Source organism: Nothobranchius furzeri, chromosome 9 (assembly GCF_043380555.1).
Source record: "Nothobranchius furzeri strain GRZ-AD chromosome 9, NfurGRZ-RIMD1, whole genome shotgun sequence".
In the NCBI taxonomy this organism is placed as follows: Eukaryota; Metazoa; Chordata; class Actinopteri; order Cyprinodontiformes; family Nothobranchiidae; genus Nothobranchius; species Nothobranchius furzeri.
This window is the reverse complement of record NC_091749.1, coordinates 40,458,642-40,477,329: the sequence shown is the minus strand read 5'-3', so window position 1 is coordinate 40,477,329 and position 18,688 is coordinate 40,458,642. Positions and strand designations below refer to the sequence as shown.

The 18,688-nt window shown below is 41.5% G+C and overlaps 1 protein-coding gene across 15 annotated transcripts in view; it reads left to right on the top strand.

The window, feature by feature from the left end:
• The window catches only part of baz2ba (bromodomain adjacent to zinc finger domain, 2Ba), a 92,931-nt gene that overhangs the window by 24,421 nt on the left and 49,822 nt on the right, over positions 1–18,688 (top strand). The window contains exon 1 of one of the 15 annotated variants that reach the window (XM_070554836.1): positions 5,741–5,855. The exons of the other annotated variants lie outside the window; for them this stretch is intronic. The gene's annotated coding sequence lies outside the window, so the exon portion shown is untranslated. Of the gene's footprint in view, positions 1–5,740; positions 5,856–18,688 lie in introns of those variants that run through there. 15 annotated transcript variants of the gene reach the window in all.

The window sequence follows — 18,688 nt, the reverse complement described above, 5'->3', positions numbered from 1 at the left end:
GCCAGCCTTTTGTGATCTTCTAAGATGACTGCATTTCAGCTGGAATTCCAGTCCTTAGTGGGGCATGAGCAAATGTTCTGTAGAAGATATTAATAGCTATTGTGGGCGGAAAAGGGGGGGAAAAAACGCTTGTGCCTTTTTCCATATGTTTTGTAAGGAAAAAGTCCAGATGGATTATCTCTTGGTCTGGAGCTTTCTGTTGCTTCAACCAGCTCAAATCCAAGAGCTGTTGGACTTGCCAGAAACACACACACACACACACACACACACACACACACGCACACACACACACACACACACACACACACGCGCGCGCGCTCACTCTCCTCCCATCTGATGTGCAACAAGCTATTACTGATTAACATGTCTGAACTCAGCCAGTTCAGAAAGCCAGTCTAACTCTTATTTTTTTCCGTCTTGCTTTAACACAAAAAGCGGATGACGTGACACTCTTTCTTCCTCACATACCTCGCGTTCCTTGCAGTCAAACAGATATGTTTGTCGCCTTCCTATTTGTTGCCTGAGAAACCATGCTGGCTTGTCTTCTCACATTTCACACTTGGCTTCATCCCCTTAACCTCTAATGCTCAGCCTGGATGGGCAGCCTGACCTCTTGAGTCATGGATGTTAGACTCTTTGGCATCACAAGGGCTGGAGTTGGGCTTCATTTTGCCTAATAATTGTAAACATGGAAAGGAGCTGATTTATTTAGGATTAAAGATTAAAGGAAAACAAATCTGTTGATACACTTTGCCTTGTTTCTCTTGCGGATTTCTCATATTTGTTGTGTGCTTTGGATTCCAGTAACTTCACTAACATGATTTCATAACACTCGTTAGCTTCATGGTCTGTTTGTATTTTAAGATCAAGTATTTAGATACAGACGTTCACACATGGCCTTGTACCTCTCATGCAGAAAGCTAAAACAAATCGCCCACGCTCGCTACTTTTAAAGCACACACGCACTCTCATATATACACACAGGAGGGTTATGTGGTGTGACAGGACACCACATATTTGGAGTTTCACAGCAGGATGGCATTCCGGGACAGCAAGGAAGAGATAATGTCAGTGCACTGCTGGTTAACTCACTCATTTATCCTGCTTCTGGGCCACAAAGCGTGAAGAGTGTCTGTTTATGACACACAACAAATCCATACACACCAGACCACTTTGCCTCTCCCAGCCTGCTGCATGACAACAAGTTAAAATACAAACACAAGTGACACACGATGCTCATACACGGCTTCCAGCGCAGACAAAAAAATGTGCTCCTGTGTGAGTTTTCTTTTCTGTTATAGACGTGGTTTCTTGATCCAGGAACTGTGCCACACTGACTGACAGGATGTAGGTTGGTGTAGTACCTGTGCTTAAATAATGCTTTCAAGAGGTCGCAGATTCTGAAAATAGGTACCTGAACACATCACCGCGCACTGGCGCGCAGCACATCAACTTTAAGGGGAGGCTTTGTGAGTGTGTTGATTCCTAATAACCCAGTGGTGCTATATTTAAATGAAAAAAATAAATTCACCTAGTCAGCAGCAGAGGAAAAAAAGCTTCCTCCCAAACCACCCACACAGCTTTCAGCCCTGTTGTGACTTGTTTGTCTGTCGTTGGAGGATTTTGGCTTCTTCCAAAAACAATCGCACTTAAACACCCTCAGCTCCAAAGGATGGTTACACATCAGCACAGCAGTGTGAAAAAAAAACTCCAACACAAAACACAAGTGGAGCCTGTGAGACACAAACAGAGAAAACACTCCCTCTTTTCCCCTGATGTAGGCTCTCTTTCTGTATGCACGTCAGGTGCTTGTATGCTATTGTTACTTTCATCATCAGTGTGTGTTGTCGCGTGCAGCTGTTTGCTCTCCAGTTAGTTTACTGTGTAGTGAGTTAGTAGAGTTACGGCCGTGTGCAGTTTCTTTTTCACTGTGAGCGTCTCTGATTTATTCTTAACATCTGTCTTTGGCAGGTGTGTGGAACCAAAAGGTCTTCTGTCTGAGCCTGTGATGTAGCTATCATTGCTGGCTGTGTGTTTCTCTTTGTGTGTGTGTGCACGTATTTGTGCAAAAAAAAAAAAAGAAGAAGAAAAAAACAGAGAGGGCCGTTCTCCACCCACTCTTTGGGATGAGTCATTTTTTTGAGCCCTGTGTAATCCAAGCCTGTGTTTCATGTGTGTGAACAGACAGACCCTGAGCAATGGTCTTGGTCCTGACTCCCTCTGGAGTAGTGAGTGGGTGAGACGCAGCCATCAACAACAGGCCTAGGCAGCTTCGGTTTCAGCCTCACCAAACAAGAAATCTACTCATCATGACACGGGCAAAGATACACAAACAAAACACAATCACACGTTCATTTCAACCATTATCCTTTGCTCTAGATTTAAGCTCCTCCTGACGTAATATCAGTTAACAAAAACAAAACTAACCAAAGGTGTGGTGGGGGACGCTTTAGATTGGTCAGAGCATCAGGAAGTGTAGCGATCCAGACATTTTAGCTCTTCACAGAAAGGTAACGTGACACGGTAGGGTTTGCTCAGATGAGCACGGCTAACTTTTAGCGTTGGTGTGTGTTTAATGGCTACATGTGTGTAATCCACCTGTGGGAGCGTGATTGCAGTAGAGTAATGCCAAAGCTGGGTTTGACACAGTCAACAATAGGGGCTCCAATATTTTGACTTTTTCTATGAAATCACAGAAGGAGAGTGTGGTGACATGGGAAATAGGGCCATGTCACGGGGAAAAAATTGCTCCATTTTGTGGATATTTTGCACAGCTTTTCAAAGCGCTCCTCTGCTTGTGTGACAAACTGCTTTAAAGGCTCAGCTGGGCTCTTTAAAAGGTTCTTATACATTTGCCCCCTCAGGGGAGAAAAAATGTCTGGGATAGAAGAACAGAGGAGTGATACTTAAAAAAAGATAAAGGGAAGATGTTTCTCACATCTCCTTTGGTATTTTGTTAATTTTTCTCAATGCACTACCCACTATATCATGATTGATTGTTTTTTTAACACTTTTTGACACTTCAAATATTTTGCTTTCATTTAATTTTTTTAACCACCAAAGAAGTGAGCAGATATAATATTCTGTAACAGTCATAAACAAAGGCAGCGGGACAGAAATAGGTTTAAATAATTTACCCACTTCTAATTTTTTTATCTTTGTTTATCTTTTTGTTATTAAAGGTGAATCTGTAGACATTTTAAGTGTTCTTTCAATAATCTAATTATTAATCAGCTTAATGAATAATCATTTTTTGTGACAAGAATTGAGAAAAGACAGTTTAATTTTCTTTCAATTATTCATGTTTAAAGTGCTTACCCAATGGTTTTATCATAGGACAGATGTATGTTCATCTCAGGCCCTTTGAAGTTTCATAAAAATCCTTATTAAAATTCTTCAGGCGACAACAGCACACTATTATTTGTAAAAATAATAAAAAAAATCTCACAACTCAAAATAATAAATATAGTAATAAGAACCAACTGTTTCTCGTTTCTGAGGAAAATCAAAGCAACAGGTTGCTTAATCTGTCAGAAGATGCACTAAAAAACATCCTGATGTATGGGATGACAAAGAAATATATTCACAGAAATAACTTAGACGTGGTTTAAAGCTGCTTTAGTTATTTTACAGATCAAGCTAGGGTTTGAACCCAAACACGGTCACAGAACACTCTCCCCTTCCGTCGGGTATCTTCCCTGAGACTCTTCTGCCAGAACCAAAGTCCCATGAGGAAACAAGATAGTGCTAAACACCAGTCGTCATTTTCTAGGTCCAAATGTATTTTGTTGTCTGTGCATCAAATAGTGTTTTTCTTTTTGGGACTCTGGTAGTTTGTCCTAAAGCTGAAGTGGTAGTAGCCGGCTGTTTCTATCTCTGATATTATTGAGCCATAAAACTCTCACACTTGTGGTATTTTCTTGCTAAATATGCGAGTGTGTAATAAGTGGAGGACGCAGGGAAGTGCAGAAGTGCTGTGGTTTTGTGAGACCGACAACCTGAAGGTCCAACTGGCGGATGTTTTTAGACAAATGCGAGAAAACCACTTACTACATTTTTTAAAATCTCCTAATCTATATTTTATATGATTTTCGAACATTGTTAAAAGGCATGAAAAAATGTTTTAAGCTAATTTGTTTTCCAAGTTTGCCTTTGGGGCTTTAATGCTTGAGCTGTCCAAATGGAATAAAACAATTCCACAAAACTGTTCTATCACTGAAAAATCATTTGGCGTTCTTTTGGCTGCAGCTGCTTGATAATCATGAGCTTTGAATCTTGGTAATCAAGAACGATGTTCGGTTTTAAGTCTTGTAAATTCAGAAAAAGCTACTTTTATCCTGCGTTTGTACACCACTTACATAATTTGATGGAAGCAAACATCATCACAAAGCTTCGTGTCATTGCAGTCAGTAAGAGTCTCGGTTCCTGGCAGGGAAGTACGAGTCTGATTGGAACATTTTTTGGAGGCAAACCAAATGCAAGTTGTGTGTTATGAAATGTAATTTAGATCATTTATTAATGGGCTGGTAGATAAAAATAATTAATTTAGAAAAACTCTTGTTGTCAGTTTTGTTTTAATGAATTTAGACAAGGTTTGGATCGTAATGCTGATTAAATCACATCTTTAATGTCATCAGTATTGTACAGCAATGTTTTTGTTGGTATAAAAGCACAGCTGAGCCATGGATCTTATTGAATGAGTTCTAATAGAAGATTATATTAATGTGAATACCTTTAAAACATCTCTAACCTGAATAATGTTCAGTCAGTTATTGACTTGATGAACTCTTATGGTTCACTCAATAGACCCACATGTAGAGGCTTGACATGACCTTTGTGAAGTTTGTACAGAACAAGCCAGCCTGATGTATAATGTGTTATATACTTTGTTGAAGAAAAAAAAATTCTATTGGCAGGTTTTAGATAAAGAGGTGATAATTTTCTCTCAAAGCTGCTTTTATTCATTTTCTTGTTGCAGATGGAGAAAGTGGAGCGAATGCCAGGTTTTATTTTTCTGGAATTGTTTGTTTGTTTATTTCTTTTAGTAAACACTGAACTGTCACAGTCGCTTTGCAGTGACATAGCTGTGATATTTCATTCTAAGGACCTATGCAAATCCAACATTTTCCTCCTCTCTGCGTATTGACTGCATTTTATGATTCTTGTGTATTCTGAATGTAAATTAGTGCCTAATGTCAACGGATGTGTGTGTGTTCGTGTTTGTCAGTGTTTGCGAGTGTGTGTATACATGTGTATGTGTGGTTGTGTATCAGCACAAAGATATCCCAAGGGGTCTCCCCTCCCCCCCCTTCTCATTACAAATGCTAATGTCACATTAATGAAATCGGCTTAGTTTAAGGTTTATAGCGTAGCCTACTCTGGGAGATTTGGCCTTGACACTTCCCACATATTTCAAGTTGAGTCACGTTATTGTTCTGAGGGCATACTATTCTGAGTTACTTTAAAATGCACTGGCCCTAAGTGAAACTTCAGAGGTAAACTTTGAAACACGGTTGCCAAGGTTTGTCGTCATTGTAAACTGTTGGACCACAAGCTGTCGGCGCTGCGGCGTCAGAAGACCAGTGTTAGCTAGAGCAGTAATGGCTTCATTGCAGCTCTGGCTAATGTAAACAGTGTGTTAATGTGCTAGCAGCGGTTTGCAGAGCCACTAGCTGTTAATCATTGCTCAGCAGAGAGCTTGTCATGCACAACAATATAGCAGAGAGTTAATCATAGTTATAGATCTCTGGTTTATGCGGACGGCGTATTTAACAGCTGGATTTCTAATCATTTGGCCTTTCCTCCGAACACGTTTGGTAATATCAGCAGTCATGATTCCAAGGGTCAAATAAAATGTGAGTAAACAACAGCTCCATACATTCAAATGCAATGTTTTTGGACCTTTATTATATTATGTCAGTGTGGTGTTCTGGTCTATTGTTTAAAGAGATTCTTGTCTCAACATTTGTAGTATCCAGTGATGAATGTCAGACTTTCTCCTCTTTGTGACAGGAAGCAACATTTTAGTCATTTTGTTGCTGTTGTACTTCAGGTTTATATTTTTGATAAAAGGCTTAAATAGAGTAAGGTGGTGAGGTTTGACTTTGTAATTAAAAGCCCTTTTTAATTGATTAGATTATGTTAATGAAGGGAGATAAAATCTTAAAAGCTGTGCGAGGAAAAATAGAGGAGTGGAAAGGAGTGACAGTCCAGCCGCCATTACAAGCTGCTGATTTCTGCAGAGTGCTTCATAAAATGTCAGAGCGCTTCTCCCTGAGCAAGACACTGAAAAATGGCAGCGCTGTGATGTGGCACCTCACCTGCTGCACTGTGTGTGTGTGTGTGTGTGTGTGTGTGTGTGTGTGTGTGTGTGTGTGTGCGCGCGCGCATGCTAAGCGAGAGTGTGACTGAGCATTCATTTGCGCAAGTGTGTGCTTGCCTGTGTTCATGCCTGTGTGTGTGTGTTTTCACATCTGTGTGTGTGTCCGTGTCCGTGTTGGCCTCCCTCCCAAATTGCAGTGAAGCAGAACAGAGTGGCTGAATGCCTGCTGCTTTGCCTCCATCTCTGTCAATACAACACCATTCTCTTCCAGACGGTCATTTTCACATGTTTAACATCAGTTTAAGCAGACGGGCAGAAGTGACTGACATTGTGCGTTTAATGCTGGTAGATTTATTCTCATCAAAGTGTCCTGCTGCCAGATTGTTGTTCTGAAACCAATCTAATCTTTAAAGTGGTTTGCTTGATTTGTAAAACACACTTATATGTGTTTTTTTTTAATACTTCCACATGTTAAGTGCGTGTTTAACTTTGTTAAGCATTTGTCTGTTTGTGTGGTGCAGGAAACAGGTCCTTTTTAATCAAATCATTAATTGCAGGTGTTATTAATGCTGATTTCAATAAAAGCATGAAATAATAGATGCAGTGAAAGGCAGAGTGAGTAGAGAATGGGCAGGAAAATGGTGTCAAGGTGAGGGGGTGTAGAAAGAACAAGCTAAGGATGTGAGAAACCTTTTCATTTTGCAATATTGTTAACAAACTCAGCTGCTAACTAGGTTGCATTGCAAGACTGTGTACCCCCCCCCCCCAACACACACACACACACACACACACACACACACACACACACACACACACACACACACACACACACACACACACACACACACACACACACACACGCACGCACGCACGCACACACACACACACACACACACACACACTCACACACTACCATAACACTTATACTAAAAACCACCATAATTCTGATTTTTACTATATTCCTGGAAATAATGACCAAGTCTCTGTTAATTACAAATGGCATCAGAGCCCACTGTCTTTAATTAAATTAAAATTATATGTATAGTAATTAGAGCAAGTCTTTGTAAATTAAAAGAAGTTTGGGGGAATGTTGTGTTGCCTTGAAAAACACTTCTCATTAAATGTAAATGTTATTTTGGCAATCAGGTTTGTTTTGTACAATAAGTCAAAATCTGATTTTTTTTGCAACTAATTAAAATGAACAACTATGAGCTGAATAAATTTTAGGGTAAATCTAGTCAACAAATGATGCGCAAATTATTGATCTGATGATGATTGAACATGTTTGCATTATGTGATCCTTTGGGGTTTAGAACAGCCATACTGGTGGTTGGACACTTGTCTTATTGTTGCATTTGACTTGTTATACCAGTGTGTGTTAGTCAGCAGGTTTTTCCTAAGTTCAGATTTAGCTAAAGTGAAAACATCATCAGCTCATAAAAGCGTTCCTCTCGTACAACCTTCCCTCCCCTGGAGGATCCTTTAGGAGGGGGCAAAGTTTACAGATCAATGAGGTAAGAGAGTGCTTACCAGTTCAGTGACTGAAAACCAGCAGCACAATCTTAGTTCTTTTCTAAAATTAACCAGTGGGCTCTCCTGTGTGTGTCTGTCAGGAGTCAAGCTGCTGTGTGTTTGATTTTATTTATTTAAATTTCCATCAGTTAAACCAAAGACAGACTGACTCTCCAATAAAAGCTACAGTAATAAACTGGTTGAAAAAAGGCAAGCATTATTTTCTTAAAAAGAAGGGAAATAGCCCAAGTCCTGTTAATAGAAGGAAAGAAGCTAATGCTGAGAAAGTATGACTTCTGTTTTTGTTGACATTCACATTGAGATGATCTCGTGCTTTCTTTGATTTTAAGTCATCTTCTTCTTCTGGCTCTTGGAGAGTAGATGCTTTTTTTCTCCTCTCCCTCCCTCCTTATCCCCAAGGCTCTTTGTCCTGTCTTTGTGTGCACGACGCTTTCTACATATTTTCTGGAAACCGGAAATTATTAAAAATGGATCTGGTCAGTTGGTCTCTCAATGCGATTGACAAAATTTTTTCAACGATGAGAACGGGAGAAGGGGCTCCCGGATGCCCCTCTGGGACAGAGCCAGCTGGGTATATCATGGACTCCTAGAAACAGTGGAACCTGTTATGCCTCTCTCAACTGTCTGTAGAGGATTCGGAAGATGTTTGGATATTTGTCGTTTTGGTGTTGGGATTCCTGCTGTTTGGCCTGAGCGTTTAACTGGCTAACCGTAAAATTAACGAGCTTTCGAGGAATATTGGCTCAATCCCGGCGCTCAGGGATGGAATGCATCGTGCTGTGAACTAGGGCTGGGGGTAAACGATTATTTTTAAAACGATTATTCTGACGATTATTTTATCGAATAGTCGACTATTCTAATGACTATTTAGAAAATTAATCTAATGATTATTTTTCTATTGCACAATTAACAAAAACCAGAAAATCTCAAATAAATTCCTCAAAAAAATTGATAAATTCTTACTGTAAGAGAATAAACACTACAGGCCTTCCATTTTGTATAACACTGCTTTTATTGTGTTGCGGTTGGTTATGTTCTGGTGACGTGTAGAACTTGGGAGTGCAGGCTGCTGCCTGAGAGGTGGTAGAAGATGGAGTGTCTCCATGCTGCTTTGTTTTGGTCACTTATGTGCGTGAGGCGAGTGGTGTTACGGGTTAAACCAAACTCAGGTGATATTTTACACTAAACCGAAAACCCACAACACTCTAAATGTAATAAAAGGGAGATCTACACCACAAAAAAGATCAACTCTAAACCAAAACGTAACAGCTTATCCCAACGCAAGAAGCTGTTAGCGAAGATGCTAACAGTAGCTTTACCAACGTTAAGTTGAAGTTACCAAGTTTAAATAAACCAAAAACACCCAGCAGCAAACAGACCAGCACGGAGGAGAGACTGCTACCACCAAAACAGCTCTCCTAATGTCTGAAAGAAGCTCCTTAATGAAGGGAGAAGCGCTCCCGGTGATTTTCTACATCTGCGATAGACACGAAGCAGCGCATCTGACCCCGGAAGTTGTTGTCCGTTGCCGGGAGACGAAGGGGCAAAACAGGAAAATAATCTAGTAGAGGACGGACGTTGTTCCGGGTCTTCGGTATTTGGCGGAGATGTTAGTGAAGGCGGAGAAGAGGGCGAACTAGAGGAAAAACGGGCAGATTCCTCCTCTATTTACAAACTCCTGGGGATGCAACAAGTGGGCGCGGTGCGTCGACTTCCGGATCTGACGTCGACAAATTTTTAGAATCGAGCCGTCGACTTCGTCGAGGCTTCGCTACAGCCCTACTGTGAACGCACAAACTCATATGATTGTCGAGATGAGTCGTAAGCTTGAAACTTTGGCTGAGATTCAGGCTCTGGCACAAAAGGTGGATTCCATCAAGGAGTGAGTTGACGGATCAGCACAGATTGGGATAGATTATGCCATTATTGGATCTAGAGGGGTTGAAGACCAACAGAATACTAAGACAGAGAGGAAATTATCTCTGTCTGTCCCCAAAACAATTCTTATCTGAATCTGGTGCCCTTGAGCCTGTGAGGCTGAAGTGTAAACTCCCCTCAGAAGAAATGTGGAATGCTGCCGTCGCTATGGAAACTCTCTCCCTATCCCAGCCTGGGCGGGACTGTGACCGGTGAATGCGGTGGAACCATATCTAGGAGTCAATGTGCTCTCTAACCCATTATCTCCCTCCCCTGTCCAAATGGAGGTGATGAGCGCTGCTCCATGCGGCTGCACGCACTGAAGTGAGGAGAGTCCCAACCCTACCTCCCCACCTAGTGGACATTTATTTAGTGTAATGTCAGAAGTCTGTGTGCATATCTGTCTGAGTAGTTTTTTTTTTTTTGCATAGCAAAGCTACCCCCTCTGTTGAGGGTAACTCTGACGTGCCTTTTTTCCCCCTTCCCCGACTTTATCCTCACATAAACCCTCTTGATCTATTACGGTAGCGCGACTCGGGTTGCGAATGACCACAGTCACCAGTTCTTGTCATGTGTCTATGTATGCATGTATGTCTGATCTCAGAATTGTGTGTACTGAAACTCTTAATTTCCCTCTGGGATTAAAAAAGTATTTATGAATTGAATTGAACAAACCAGAAAGACCTTTAAAGGGCTGTGAAGGTTTAGCTCATTCTTTAAGAATCATACTGGGTGACGGCAGACCTTTTCCCACTTTTTCTTTAAGGTGACGATGTGTATTTCACCTGGCAAAAGGGGGCAGTACACACCTAAATCATTGCAAGAACACTGTATTTTTGTGTTGGAGTAAGACCTTAAGCCTAATTTATACTTCTCCATCAGGTCCACGAGACAGAGGCACACACGCATGTCAGAGACTAGTTCCCAAAATGACAGGCTCCGTCTCCTAAGGAGTGTTGCAAAGCAATTCCCTGCCAGGACAACAGAGGGCGTAGCACTGTTCTGGGGTATCCTGTCATGTATCCGGTCTGCGATAGTGCATTTACTTTTGTGTTTATATTGTGGTTTTTGTTATTTTTTTTTGCATTTCAGAGACTTTTTGCCATGTACAAATTTGTCTCTCATCCTTCTCCACCTATTCATGTGCTCGACACCTCTAAACCCACGTTTTCTGTCATTTCCATCCACGAATAAAACGCTTGCTGTATATCATTTTACCCCTCACTCACAGGTGAATAAAACTAGCATATTTTGAGTTTTTCCTCAAGTTATCTGGACACATTTGTCCAGTGAATTCCGTTATCTCCTACAGATCATTTTTCAGAGAAATATCAAACAGAACACTTTCCTGTCGTGGGTCTGGGCAGCAGGGACTCCAACAGTTACTAAAGCAAGGGTTACTACTCTCTGGCTATTCCATTGTTCTGTCACTGTCAGTTTGTTTTGTTATTTGACATGCATGTCATTTGCATTATGCATATCTGGAGAAATACCCCCCCTACACACACACACACACACACACACACACACACACACACACACACACACACACACACACACACACACACACTTTAGCGTAATTTTTCCTTGATATTTCCTTATAACAGATGGTAATTCTAGTTATTTAGTTTCAAGTCAAATATCTGTGTCTGGCAGAATGAGAGATGTCTTACTTAGGTTTTTACTCAGAAATTGCACAACCGTACACCACGGTTCATAGTATCAATTTTGTATAATTATATATGAAGGCGTTGATACTGATACTTATTCTCAGAAAAACAAGCAGCTGATGGCTAATATTTAATGCTGATTACCTCAGAATGATATTGAATCATCTGGATAGATCAGCCAAGTGATTAGTTTGTTTATCAGCTCGTACTATTTCTGTTATAATGGATTGTTTTGTTCAGTAAATTCAGATATCGAGTAATGCAAGTGCTGCTGATTTCAGCAAAGAATTTTATTTTTATTAATGGAATATTTTGTCACTCTGGTTTGTTGGCATCTGCAGCGTTTGAGATCTTGCAGTAATATATATTAAATATATAATAAATTACAGCCTTATTTATTGATTTCTGAACTACTTCTGCTTTACCGTCGACATGACTGATGAGCTAACGGCTAGTCCATGCACAACCAACACCTATAGAGCTCCGGACCCCACGTGACTCTCAGTTAGTAGACGCCATATTGGCAGGAAAAAAGGTAAACAAACACGGATCGTAAACATGAACATGAACGGGATCGGCTTGGATTTTACTTTGTTGGAGTTTACTTCACACTTTAAAACCGAAGAAATCATTTTATATTGTCAGAAATTAAATAGACTAAACATCTCCGACCCTTATCGTGCCCCTGGGATACTTTTTAAAAACGCCAGAAGCTGTCGGAGCGGACTTCTTACCGGACCTGGCCGGGGAACCCCTTGGGATTTCCCCGGAGGAGCTGGCCTAGGTGGCTGGGGAGAGGGAAGTCTGGGCCTCTCGACACTACTGCCCCCATAACCCGACTCCGGATAAGCGGATGAAAATGGATGGACAAATTACAGATTTACATGTAAGTAGTTTAGAGTGCTGCGCTCTTTGAATGTATAAACTGAACTCCAAGAGAAATCACTAGTCTGATTTTTTTCCTTGAATAAAATAAATATGTCAGGCAGGAGCGTCTCAGGATCTGTCTGAGATCTGTCTCGGTGAGACAGATAATAGCAATCCAAAGTGCTTTTTATGTGTGATCTGACAATTGATCAACCATTGCTTAAAAATGAAATACAGCTTAGCCGTTAATTGCTGTGATCATAAAACACGGAAACGGCAGCACGCATAACTCACGAGGCAACGTTTTACGTGATGTTTTCTTGTTGCTATGAGTAATAAGACAGAAGAAGCCACGCCAAAATAAGTTTAGGAAGCCCACTAAGAATCGTAATAAAAGCATTTAATATAAATACCATACACAGTTGAGGAAACGTTGGTTTAAGTACCTGATATGAAGTGGTCGCTGCATTAGCGAAAACCTTTACTATCGGGATCCCACAGTTTCATTTTAGCCCGGTCACTAGCACGTTTTATTACAATGATCTAGGGCTGTAGCGAAGCCTCAACGACTTCGACGGCTCGATTCTAAAAATTTGTCGACGTCAGATCCGGAAGTCGACGCACCGCGCCCACTTGTTGCATCCCCAGGAGTTTGTAAATAGAGGAGGAATCTGCCTGTTTTTCCTCTAGTTCGCCCTCTTCTCCGCCTTCACTAACATCTCCGCCAAATACCGAAGACCCGGAACAACGTCCGTTCACTACTAGATTATTTTCCTGTTTTGCCCCTTCGTCTCCCGGCAACGGACAACAACTTCCGGGGTCAGATGCGCTGCTTCGTGTCTATCGCAGATGTAGAACATCACCGGGAGCGTTTCTCCCTTCATAAAGGAGCTTCTTTCAGACATTAGGAGAGCTGTTTTGGTGGTAGCAGTCTCTCCTCCATGCTGGTCTGTTTGCTGCTGGGTGTTTTTGGTTCATTTAAACTTGGTAACTTGAACTCAACGTTGGTAAAGCTACTATTAGCATCTTCGCTAAAAGCTTCTTGCGTTGGGATAAGCTGTTACGTTTTGGTTTAGGGTTGATCTTTTTTGTGGTGTAGATCTCCCTTTTATTACATTTAGAGTGTTGTGGGTTTTCAGTTTAGTGTAAAATATCACCTTGAGTTTGGTTTAACCCGTAAGACCACTCGCCTCACGCACATAAGTGACCAAAACAAAGCAGCATGGAGACACTCCATCTTCTACCACCTCTCAGGCAGCAGCCTGCACTCCCAAGTTCTACATGTCACCAGAACATAACCAACCGCAACACAATAAAAGCAGTGTTATACAAAATGGAAGGCCTGTAGTGTTTATTCTCTTACAGTAAGAATTTATCAATTTTTTTGAGGAATTTATTTGAGATTTTCTGGATTTTGTTAATTGTGCAATAGAAAAATAATCTAGATTAATTTTCTAAATAGTCATTAGAATAGTCGACTATTCGATAAAATAATCGTCAGAATAATCGTTTTAAAAATAATCGTTTACCCCCAGCCCTACAATGATCCAATGTTTGCGGCACTCCGGATCTTGGGGAATCCTGTAGATGGCTCATTCCTTATGTCGTCTGCGTCTGTTCTGCATCCTGGGGCACAACAGGAATCTACCATATTTCTCGTTTGATTGAGTTTTCTGACAATAACAAATAGTCCAGCTGCGGGCTTCTACCTGCCAATATGGCGCTGTTTCGATTTGAACTGTTGCATGCCGGGAGAAGTGACGTCAACTCCTGGAGCTCTATTTCACCACCTGCATTTAACAATGACAAAGAGCCTATTATTGGATAATTACTGCATGGGTCTTTCAGTTGGTAACAAGTTATTTAACCCCAACTGGTGCAATGAGTTGCTTCTTGTTTCTTGAACCACCATGTGGAAAGACACATCTGGAGGTTGTGGAAAACATGTTAGTCTGTGTGAGAAGAGTCAGATCGCTCGCTTGCATGCAGCAAGCAAAGAAAACATCTAAGGAGATTGCAGGGATGACTAAAACTGGGTTAAGAACTGTCCAAAGCATGATTAAAAACAGGTCTGATGGGTCCAGATGAACCCAGTTCCAGAGTGATGGGTGCATCAGGGTAAGAAGAGAGGCAGATGAAGTGATGCACCCATCATGCCTAGTGCCTACTATACAAGCCTGTGGGGGCAATGCTATGATCTGGGGTTGCTGCAGTTGGTTAGGTCTAGGTTCCACAACAGGGTGTGCACCAAGAATGAGGTCAGCTGACTATCTGAATACACTGAATGACCAGGTTAGTCCATTGATGGATTTTTTTCTTCCCTGATGGCACGGCCATATTCTAAGATGACAATGCCAGGATTCATCAGGCTCAAATAGTGAAAGAGTGGTTCAGGGAGCATGAGACACCATTTTCACACATAGATTGGCCACCACAGAGTCCAGACCTTAACCCTATTGAGAATCTTTGGGATGTGCTGGAAAAGTCTTTGTGCAGTGGTCAGACTCTACCATCATCAATGCAAGATCTTGGTTGCACATTAATGCAACACTGGATGGAAATACATCTGGTAACATTGCAGAAGCTTATTGAAACAATGCCACAGCGAATGCGTGTTGTAATCAAAGCTAAAGGCGGTCCAACAAAAGATTAGAGTGTGACCTTTATTTTTTTGGGTGGCGGTTTTGTTTTGAGACAGGCGGTGTATTTATTGAGGTTGTCCTGAAACAGTTCCTGTCTCCAGAATGTTATTGTTGTTCATGCAACTTTTATTTTTTTGCAAACTTTTACACCATCTGTTTCATATGTGATGATTATATGTAAATATTACCAGCAGCAGTCAAATATATCACTTTCACTGCATCCAAGGTTTGTGTTTATTGAGAATTCAGTAATATTTCTGCTCATAGAACTGTTTTATGCCAACGTGATGATGGTGTAAAGGTTCTTAGATTAATGTTCTCTGAAACTTCTGTTAAAATCTGAAATGCGGAACAATTTAGGGCTGGAAAATAATTCAATAATTCAATAACGATATATATAGATTGATAGACATGTGGTGCAATAGAAAAAAATGGGTCAATAAAAACTTTCATTATAGCCTATCGGGTAGCTTGTTACTTACTCCCAACCAACCAAAGACAAATGCACACTCTGTCATAAAGCCCTCTCCTCTCTAACCTAAATAGAGAAAATATGACTTAAAGCCATACTTTACAACCTTTTTATATTTTTAAATCATTTTCTTGAGCCAGTATGTGCTAAAGTGACACTTTACAGGGCCAATGAAATGCCACTCACCGCCCCCTGTGGCCAGAATACCACAATTGCAACTTCAGACTGGTCGGCTGCCACCTGTTGGACTTAGAAAAACATGGAGCTGACATACCTGGTGCTGCAGTCTGTTTCCAGCACCACTAGTGGAACAAATCAGAGCCGGGCCGGGGGCGAAGCAAATGACCTTGGGTCTCATTTATCAAACATTGCGTAGAATCCTTACTAAAACTGTACTTAAGCTCAGCAAAAGAAATGTACTTACGCCAAGTAGGTTTGTGATCTACACGTGTAGCTGTGCGTCTGGAGCACGCACAGCTGCATGCAATCCCATAAATCAGAAACTATCTAGAAAGGTTCTCAGCTGCTTTTTAGTCACACCCCGCCCTCACCACGCCCACTTACTGCCATAAATAGTCAATGCAAAGTGCCTTGTGGATCTCATGCATATACATAAGCCAGCTGTTGCAGCGCTCCGCCAATGACATGGTGACCGTAGATCAAGGCAGATCAAGGAAGCGCAATTTCACAGAAGCAGAAATTGATGTACTTGTGGGTGGGGTGGAGAAATGAAAGGAAGTGCTTTTGCAAAACAAATAAGAGAAAATCCACGGAGTGGCACAGCGTTGCTGAAGCCATCAATGTTGTGATTTCTTCAGAGAGATCTGTGGTGGATATAAAACAAATGGTCCAATCGGGATTCAATCCCCAGACTCCCAGGTGAAAGTCACACGTGCTAACCAGTCAGCCAAATGGAGATCTCCCTTGTCCAAGAAGCCAGGGCGCATGATCAATCGGGTCACAGTGAGAGAACAAACACTGTCACAGACGCATGACATTCTGTCTCAATCTGTCCCCCTGCTGATATTCTGCATTCCGTATTCTGCGCTTCAGGCTGTGTGTGTGTGTGTGTGTGTGTGCGCGCGCGTGCGTGTGTTGAGTGTGCGCGCATGTGTGCGTGCGTGTGTGTGTGGGGGGAATCTTGTTCTGTGTGAAAACGAAGCAGTACAAGTGATAATGCTGCAGGATTTCATAATTGTATCCTTCTCAGCCGCAGCACTGCAGGTGCTCTCCATGTCCAAAATGTGCATAAGCACGGTCCTTAGTCAACTTAAAGTTGTGCACATTTTTCCGCTAAGTTTTCTTTCATGAATCCCAAAGTTTGCGTAGAAAGTTGCTTACATAGTTTTCCGACCCCATTTTGTGCGTAAGCAAGCTTGATAAATGAGGCCCCAGGCCCTTTAAACCCATAAAGGTCACGATAACATAATTTTAGCTGTGACACCCTGTATTTGCTAACTGGGCCTTCAGTGCCAGTTTACTGACCTAATATGATTTTACAATGCTGGTGGACTGGCCATCTGTGAATACTGGAAAATCCCATAACGGCCGGTGTTGGCCTTCCCCCCACCCCACCTGTCGGATATCCTCCCGGCTGCAGGAACGTCCAGCATCCCACCCACTGCTTAAAGGCCAGTACGGCCACTTCTAATTTTGAGTTTTTCTGGGCATTTATTAGTTAAAATTTTTGAGATTTCTGATGAAATATCTGTCCCTCCTTAAACATCAGCCATCCACATACACTAGGGGTTGCATGACTTAATTGTTTTTAAAGTCGACAGTCAAATAATGAAAATCGAGTCGACTTCGACTAGTCGTTGATGATGTCATACACCTGAAGCTGGGGGGGGGGGGAGGGGGGGGGGCTTCGATTGTTTAGCTGGAGTTTTTGACAATAAAAATTGCGCCCACATTTTCGAAGTTAAACACATCTCTTTTAACAACGGTAGTTTCTGCTTCAGCCCTCTCCCCCCTCCCCTGGCGCAGCGGCCGCAAACTCACTGATGCGCCTGCAGCCTCTCAAGAGTTCCTGCTGCTCTAAACATTAAAATATTTTCATTTTCTGTTCCTCTCTTCTGATTACCTTCAATGGTGTCTGTTTGTGTCAACCACCAGGTACAAAAACGAATTTGTTTTTATTTGACAAATTTTCTGTCCTGCCTGTTTATTATCTTCCTGCATCTCCTCTCAATCCTAAAGAAAAACTGCTACCTGGGTTCATATATATTCACCTTATGAGTTACCCTTGAACTGCAGTTCTAAAAGATCCACCGACCGCAAAAACAGCGGAGTGCGAGCTGCTCGCCGGCCGCAGTACGTCACCAGAGGACAAAACAGATGATGTGCCCCGCTCCACAGCAGTGGGGTGCATCAGGCAAAAATAAAAGACAGAAAACATAAAAGGAAATGAGCCGACATGAACGATCGAGTTACATTTGTTTTTGAGTGGTGACACCTGATTTGATAATGTTACTGTGGCCGTGCTCAGGACGCAGATGTCTGGAGCACGTCAACAATCAGAGCTTTGCATGTGCAAGCTGGTTAAAATTAGGATGGGGTGAGGGGAAGGTTAAATTGCAAGAGGGAAAAGGTCACAATTTGGTTAAATGTCCGTTTTACGGCGGGTGTCAGTACCGACGCTCTGGCACAGCTAGGGATGGGTACCTTTGACATTTGAATCGATCCGGTACTAATTCCCGGTACCTACGAGTCGATACCGGTACTTAACGGTACCAATTTTCGATACTTTTGAGTGTTTATTATTTTAATTCTCTTTTATAATTAAATATATATTTTTCTCAATATATAACCATATATGATAAATATCACGATAAATAACATACAAGTTTGTATTTTAACATCGTCCTTGTAGTTTTATAAGCTGATAATTAAACTGAAGCAAACATCTTTACTGTGAACTAAATTTACTGTGTATCTTCATTCCTTTTGCCGTCCTTTTTCATTTGATTTTTCCTACTGGGAAGGTAGAATTTCCGAGGAGAAAGCGAACGCACCATTAGCTGGTAACAACGGTGGCAATGGAAGCTAACATATCAAGTTAACGTTATCTTTAACAGTTTATTTAGCTGCTGGAGCAGATTAAAACGATGATGCCTCAAACTTAGATCGTTGTCGCTGGTTTTACCTTCACCCATTCACCCGTCGCATTTAGTAAAGTAAAGCCAAACTTTAGAGCGCGTTCATGTTCTTCTAGTCGGAAATTCGGAGTTCCGAGGAGAAAGCGAACGCACCATAGCGAAACGGA